The following is an 8,072-nucleotide window of genomic DNA, read 5'->3' as shown; positions in this document are numbered from 1 at the left end:
GGGGGGGGGGGGGGGCAGGTGCTTCTCCGGCATGCACTGTCCAGCCCGTCCTTTGCCAGCCCACCTGAACCCTTCCTCCTCCTCCTCAGGGATGCTTCAGTCCCGTGGAACCGGCTGTGGGGAACCTTCCGTCCTGCAGCCTGCCTCCAACTCTTCCTTTCCGAGGGCCTGCAAGACGGGCCTCTGCCGAACAGGATGGGGACGAGGGCAGGCAGCTCAGTTTGCAGTGGCTGCGGCAGCCCGAATCGTTCCAAACAATGCAGGCGGGCCAGAAAAAAGGCCGTCTTTCCTTTATTCCGTCTCCTCAGCGCTGCTCCCAGGCGCTAACCCGACCCCTTTCCCTTTCCCGCTCGCTCGCTGGCCAAGCTCCGTGGAATGTCTTGGAGCCCACTTGCAGAAAGGAAGTTCTGCAGCTTGCAGCATGCGGGAGCGCCCGTCGTTCGCTCGCCTTGCGCTGTATTTTTCTTCCTTGCAGTGGTCACCGTTTTTAAAGGGGGGAAATGCGATTTCTTTATCAAAACCTCTTGATTCACACCCCCCCCCCACCCCACCCTGCTTCAGTTCAAAGATAAGGCACGAGAACAACAAACAGCCAATCAAGGAACGGGCACCAAGAGGCCTGCTGGAAAAGCTTTCAGCGGCACTCGAGCGAAGGAAAACGGGCAGCGACCAAACTGCTTGGCAAATATTCACAGGTGGCGTGTTGGAAGCTCCGGGGAACCAAATCAAGCCCTCTTCGCCCGGCGCTCAGAGGCGACGGAGTGGGGGGCAGGGGAGCCCCCTGGGAAGGGGCGCTTCACAGCCCCAGCCACACGCCACCGAACCCGCACCGGTGGGGAGCTGCCAGGATTGGGGGACCCCGAGGATCTGTGTTTCCTCTGGATCAAAACAAAAGGGCTGGCTGGACTCGGGAGCCGAACCGGAGGCTCCCCGCGTTGTCTCACGAAACCGTGAACGGCCACGAGTAGGGACAGGGCTGCGCAGGATTGTTGCCTCACTCGGAAAAGTGCTGGTTCGAAGGCTCGCTTGAGCTCCGCAGGGTGGGTTAGCAGGCCCCCTGAAGCCGCAGCCCCTGCCTGCTGGGGCGCAGGAAGGGCCATGGCCCCTGGCTCACCCCGGTCGGTCGGCCGGCCGGCTCTGCTGGGAATGGAAGGCCGTGCCCCACAGCCGTTCCGCACGGAGCCCGCTGGCCCCAGGCACTGGGCAGGGGAGCTGCATTCCAGGTCTGAGTAATTTTTCCGGGGGGGGCCACTCCTCCCCATTCATTCATGCCCCACATCACATGACGGCTAAAGAGCTCCGAGCAACATGCACAATGAAAACAAAAGCAATTGCACCCTGGCAGAGACATGAAAATGTTTTTAAGGTTTGGAAGCAGCAGCAACACATGTAAATATTTACAAAGAAAGAGCAAATACCCACGCTAAAACATGGGGGGGGATTTAAAAATGCAGCATTTAGTGAATCGTTAAAATGAAGTCAGCAGCGGTGAAAGAGCTTTCTAAACGGCCTGGGGGGAGAAAGGAGCTCTTCCTGGTGCCCAGAGGTCCCCCTGTGAAGCCGCCCAGTCTTTAGGCTCTTCTGGAAGGGGCTTCTCAGACCGCAAGCATGCTGGGACACGGGGCAGGGCCTTCTCCGGGGCTGCCCCCAGGCCGGGCAACTTCCTGACCTGGGGCCGAGCTTTGCCCCACTTCATTTAAGAAGGCCCTTGCCCTGCGCATGGGACTGTCGCACTGGGTTGTCGCACTGCCCCCGAGTTGTTGCGTTTCTGCGGCACTTCAGTGCATCCTTCGACTGCTTCCACCCACTGCGGGGCCGGGCCCCCTCGAGTGCCGTCGTTCGCTAGAAAGGCAGGGGCCACAAAAGGCCCCGGCCCACAGAGGAGTCCCCAGGGCGATGGCCACGCGTGGCCACCAGAATCACGCCAGGCTTTCCCCTTCCCCCCCTTTAGATGGTGCCTTGAAGCACCTGCCTGGCCAGCCAGGGCAGCTCTGCATGGCGCGAACGGGGGCAGGCGTCACCCACTACTTCTGGCCAGGTTGGCTGCTGCTGAGGATGCAGGACAAAGGCGGCGGGGGGCATTTCGGGCCGCGGCCAGGCCAGCGGCACGGGGCGTCTGGTCTCGCGCGAGCGCCGCCGAGCGCCTGGCTGCGAGGCTCCGGGCAGCGGAGGCCATCCTCCTGCCACGCCCGGGCTTCGCACTCTTCCAGGAACAGCACGCAGTTTGTTTATTTGTCCTTTTTTCGGTGACCAGGCTCCATCAATATCGGCGTTTACAATTTTAGGCAGCGGGGAAGGACGGCTCCGCTCCTCGATTTTCTCTCCTTTACCTCCAAGGACTCCCCGAATGTCTGTTCGCATTCTGGTGCTTTCGGGGCGCGGTTTCCTTCCAGACTGTTCCAGGACACCCCCTGGGCCTTTCAGCGCTTTTCAAAGGCAGGAAAAAACATCTGGAGGACACACCGGCAGTGCCCGGCTCCGGGGGGCTGGCTGCATCCATGCAGTGGCAACAAACCTTCCAGTCACCGCCCCGAACGGGGAAACGCACCCGGAGCCGAGCCGAGCCGGCAACCAGGCTGAAAGTTCGCTGCTCTGAGGCCCAGCTCTCCTTTCTCTTCCCACTTTGCTTGTTTTGAAAACGGATTTTAAGTTGGTTTTAAAAGAAATGGCACTGTTGGGCAGTCCCCATTTCCTAAATGGGGTGGGGGGGGGAGAGAGAGAGAGACAGAGAGAGTCAGTCCTATGATGTCTTTGCAAAATAGTTTTGGTTATGCTTTGTGTTGTTATAAACAAGAGAGCTTCAGCTATTGGGCAGTGTAGAACTAACACTAATACTAATAATAATAATTTAGAAATATGCAAGTTAAGCAGAAGATAAGATCACCGAAAGGAGGGCAAAGGAGTGTACGGGTTTGCACAAGGTTTGCATATGCCAATTCATATGGATAGAGGCAGGTGGCCGCGCCTGCAGTCCAGGTGAAAACCCGGATGGGGCCCCCTTGCAGGTGCGTGGGTGCTTCCCCAGACGGTTCTGGGCTCCTTCCGGCAGAGGACTGCGCCTGTCCAGTGGAGCGCCAGGCCACCCTGGCGGGGGCAGCAGCAGTTCTGCTAGAGCGGGGAGGCCGCCTGTGTCCAGAGGAGGAGAGGAGGCCCCAGCAACGGGAGTGCCTGAAATTGCTGTGCGGTGAGTAGAAATTCAACAGGCAAAGCTTTGGCCTGCAGAGCATCTCATGCCAAGGAAGAGCTGACCCTGCTCAATGTTTCGCTTCCCTCGCAACTCGTAGAGGTGGAGGCCGGTGGACGGGAGCAGGGCGACCCCGTTGTGGCACCCGTTCGGACGTGTCGAGAGACTTGGGCAGCAGGCCAGCCATGATCTCCGCGATAGGACAGGCTCCCCATTGTAACCGTGCAGCGGGACGGGACGGGGAGGGAATCGTGGCCGCCACGGCACCCCGCGGTTCCCCTCGGCGTCTCCCCTCCGCTCGCCTCCAGCGATCCTTCCACCTGGCCGTGTTTGCCGTGTGGGCAGCATTGTTTATGAGCAGCCAGGTAAAGCCGCAGGCTCCGCGCAGCTGCACGGTGTCTGGCAAGGCAGAGCCCTGAAGCCTGATCGGCTCGAGGCCTCAGGAGCCCACAGGCAGCACGGCTGCAGCCCCGTCCACGGCTCGTGTCTGGAGATAGACTGCCCCCCGGCATGGAGGTGCCACTCCAAGCGCTGCCGGCGCATCGCTGCACTGAGCCTGCACTCATGAACACCGAGGCAGAGCCGGCGGCAGGCATGTCCAGGGAGCCTCCATGTGCTCAAACGCGTCGCTTTGATTGCGAGATGCCGCTGATCTCCCCGCATCTTTTCTCTTGGGTTGAAGTCGGTGGAAGGCAGGGGACGTCAAGATGGGGAGGGGCAGAGCGTGGGGAAGAGCCGCTTTTTCCGTCTGGGAGATGCCGGGGGCAGGCCCACCTGGCCGGGGGAAGGCCCGTGCCACACCTGTGTGCAGGACGCGCCCCTCGGCCCTTCCGGGCACGGCCGCTCTCTTGCTTTTCCAGGCGCTCGTCTGGGTTTAGGGCCCAGGGAAGGGCTGGATTCTTTCCTCCCGAACAGACACGCTTCTTCACTGAAAGCCTTTGTTCTCTCCGGAGCTGCAACCCACCCACAAGCCGTAGTTCCCCGAATATTTGGCGGCCTCACGCAGAGGCCCGCTTTGTCCAAATGGCACGGCTGTTGACGCCAGCAACATTTTGCAGGGCCTGGGCCTGGCCAGGCCTCCTCACCCACCCCAGCCGCTCCCGCTCCTCCCCGGCGCCAAGGACGGGCACAGGGCCCTCCACGCTCCCGGGGCTGGCTGCCCGCAGGGCTGGGCAGGGCTGGGCAGGGCAGGGCGGGCGAGCGAGCGAGCGAGAGAGGAGCCTTCGCCGCAGCGTGCCTCTGCCTCGCCGCGCCGGTTTTCCTCTGCGCGATCCCGGCCACAGGGCGCCTGCTGGCCTCGGGGCGGCACACGGCCCAGCAAAGAGGAAGCCTGTCCCGGCTGGCGTGGGCAACCGCCACGGGGGGCCGGGGCCGGGGTGTGCAGCGCGGTCGCCCCAGAAGCAAAGGCGGCCCCTGCGCCCCCAGGCCCCGTGTGCCAGCCACGGCCGGGCGAGGGGCTTGGTGGTGGGTTGGCCGGTGCGGCCCGTGCCCCTGCCAAAAGCCTGTCTGGGTGGCTGACGAGTCAAGCGCAGAGCAGAAGCGCCAGGCACAGGAGGAGCAGACGCGCCACACGAGAGTAAAACCACCGCAAGGCCAAGCCCACGGCCGGCCCGGCCGAGCTGGCGCAGGGGGAGCCCAGAGGCCCCGCTCCGGCCGGGTGGGGGGGAAGCGGGTCGCACCACCGCCGGGAATTGTGGGCTGTGCGTTGGGGCGGCGAGAGGGAGCGCCTGGGCGGCGCCACGCCTGGCACTTTGTGCGGGACCCTCCAAACGGCCCCAGGTAGAGCCGACCGATGCCTCTGAGCGGCTGCGCTTCGGGCGAGGTGTCCGGCCCTCCGCCGGGCCTTCCGAAGGCCAGTCCACCTTTTTCTGCGCGCCAGGAGCAGATGAGCTCAGATATTTGGCTCTGGTTGAAGGCCAAACGCTTTGGGAGAGCTTTTCTGTGTCGGGAGTGAAATCTACCCTGCTGAATTTATAGCCTGCCTCTAGGAAGCTGCCTTGAGCTCTGGACTCGCAGAGCGGACGCCAAGTTCTCTCGCTGCAGCGATGTTTTAATCTCTACCCTGACATACATGCGAGCTTGAGAAGTAGGGCAAGAAAGCAATTCCACATCCAGAGTGCTACAGATTCGGACGGGGTTGGCAAATGAGACCGCAGAACCCCCCTCCCCACCTGGCCTGTATCGTCTATTTCTTCTGTTCGCGTCCTGGCTTCTTCTCTCAGAGGCCAAGGGCAGCCGGCAAAACCTTCCAGCTCCGCTCCATTTTCTCTTTGCAACAGCCTACGAGGCAGCTTAGGCCCAGAGTCAGCAATTATCCCAAAGCCACCCAGTGCAATGTATGGCCAGCTGGGGACTAGAACCAGTCCTATGCTCTAACCACTGGGCAACACTGGCTCGCCACACTGGTTTGCACAATGCATTATTACTCTTTGTTTAATTTCTTTGCACCGAACAAGCAGCAGCGGGATGTGTGAGCCATGGCTGGTCATGGGAACGGGGCTGCGCCACTGAGCTGTTCTGCAGGAGGCAGGTATTGTGCACTCCTCATTCCTCACTCATGGCTGTTTACGGGTTCTACAGACAACGCCATGATGCTCCAAGCTTTGCCTCTGTTTTTTAAGAGCACTTTCCCGAGGGATATTATTAGAGCAAAATTGTCATTTCCAAAAGTGAAAGAAAGCAGGTTTTCCTGCTTGTGCAATTGCACCATTCTGCTGAACTACAGTGCCACCTAGCGGTTGTGTGGTGAAAGGGCAGGTTATAAAACCTCTGTGTCGAGCCAAGATCTCAGTTCTGAAAACGGTGCAGCTGATTCACACCCGAATGCAAAGACACACGGAGATGCCGCGGACCCAGGTGCCTGCCGCTTTGCGGCTGCAGGGAGAGGGCAGCCCTGGCCCCGTGCCCCCGGGTGGCGGCACCGCGCAGGCCTTTGGCCAGGGCCCCAAGCCGCTCTCTGCACCGCCCGCCCACCAGACCGCCGTGCCTGTCAAACTAGCCGTGGGGAAGGTGAGGGCTGGGGCTGCCGCCACCGGCCGCTCCCCTGCGCTTTCCGGCCCACGCCTCAGCGCCGGCAGGAGGCGAAGGAGGCCTCTGTCGCTCTAGACCGAGGAGGCTGGCTTCTTTCCAGATATTTCTACCCCTAACTCTGCCCTGAGCACCCGAGCGGCTTGCGAGGGGCAACGAAGACCTGGAAACCCAAGGCCAAAGCCGCAAGCAGCCCAGTCGGAGAGGAGACCTGCCCGAGCAGGATTGGACAGGGCTTCGCAGTCCTCCCTCCCCAAGGGACAGCATGAGGAACCCCAATTCAGCAGTGTGCATGGCGTACGCCGCATCAATAGCGAAGCCCGCTCTGCCCCTCACGGCCCCAGACGGAGTTCTGGTGGTGGGGCGAGGAAGCCAGTGGGGAAAACCAGTGGGCAGGAACGGCCCTTTCCCCGTGGACCCAGCTCGGAGTGGAGACGCGCCCCTGGCTTTTCGTGCGGCCTCGGCGTGTGCCGGGTGAGCACAGGGCTTCATGCCTCGGGATTCTGCACCCACACACGCCTGCACCGGCCGGAGCACCGCTCCCAGCCGGAAGAGCCGGAGCTGCTGCTGGAAAGTGCCGCGTCCACGCCACGAGAACTCGGGGGCTCCCGCCGGCCAGAGGGAACAGGCCCGGCCGTCCCCAGGGACCGTGGGCCGGGCTTTGCGTTCGCCTGGCCCCAGTGCGGCGCTGGGGCGCGAGGCATTCAGGGTGCGCTGGCGGGATGCGCGCTCACCACGTTCCAGAACCTTTGTCCGAATGAATGGGATCCGCTCCGCAAACAGCCAGGAATGTTCTGCACGCAGGGAGCCTGGACCGCCCGCCCCGTGCCCTGCCCTGCCCTGCCCTGCCCTGCCCTGCCTCCCGCCACGGCCCGTGGCCGCGCGGTCCCTCCTTGCCGAGCACCGTCCGGGACGGGGAACAAAACGCCACTTTGTTTTCCGCTCACACCCCACGCTGCTGAGGAAGAAGCGGAATGTGGCTGGACGATGGGAAGGAGCCGCCGCCTGCGAGGAGGCGAGGCCGTGCCGGTGCAGCCGGGGGCCCCGGGCAGGCCGAAGGCACCGCTCCCGCCAACCGACGGCCACGGAGCTGCTTTTGCGGCCCACACACCCTGTGCCGGCCTGGGTAAGCTCCCCCGGCGCCCGGGTCCCCTCGGGGCCCCCGCAGCCCTGCCTCTGCGGCAGCCATGGTGGGTGCCATCCGGAGGGGCTGGGTGGCACCACGCTCACGGGGCCTGGGAGGGCCCCCTCGTCCGACGGCATCGGCCGCCCCGCTCTGCTGCCCCAACGGACGCCCCAGCTTCCTCTGCCGGCAACCCAGGCTCCTTTCAAGGCCTCCCGGAAGCACAGCCCTGCTCTCAGGGGGATCTGCAGCTCAGTTCTGTGGGCCGGCCATGCTTGCCGCCTGCTGCAGCCCAGAACCGCCGGGCCGGCAGGCCAAGGGCCCGTCCTGCGGGAGAAGCCGCGGGGAGCATCCGAGGGCAGGGCCTTCCCCGCTGGGTCGCGGCTCGGGAGTCTCCGTGTGAAACCTGCCCTCTCCTCTCCTGCCAAAGGGCTTCCAGGTGGGATTCCCTGAACGCCACGAATCCAAAGGCAGCCCCCAGCCGCTCCCTCTTCCCCGTGCTTTGGGGGAAGCAACAAGGCGGAAGCAGTGGGGACGGTGACCGAGGGAAGAGGCCACCTGGTCCCCACAGGTGAGGAGGCCACCTGTGAAAGCTGCCCTGGAGGTGCCCAGCCGCCCTGCCTTCGCCCGAGCCGCCACAGCCTCCCGCAGGTGAGCGGGGCGAACACTGAGCCCTGGGACCCGTCCTTCCCCCGGAAGCTTGTGGCTCTCCTGCGCTTTCCGTAAGCAAGAAAAGCT

At 63.2% G+C, this 8,072-nt stretch overlaps 1 protein-coding gene across 1 annotated transcript in view; it reads right to left on the bottom strand.

The window, feature by feature from the left end:
* EMP2 (epithelial membrane protein 2) overlaps window positions 1–8,072 on the bottom strand; it is a 29,200-nt gene that overhangs the window by 16,925 nt on the left and 4,203 nt on the right. The gene's annotated exons all lie outside the window — the stretch shown is intronic.

This window comes from Varanus komodoensis, unplaced genomic scaffold, assembly GCF_004798865.1.
Source record: "Varanus komodoensis strain SLA01 unplaced genomic scaffold, ASM479886v1 scaffold26, whole genome shotgun sequence".
Taxonomy (NCBI): domain Eukaryota; kingdom Metazoa; phylum Chordata; class Lepidosauria; order Squamata; family Varanidae; genus Varanus; species Varanus komodoensis.
Note: the sequence above shows the minus strand (reverse complement) of the source record. Positions and strands in the feature narration are given on the sequence as shown.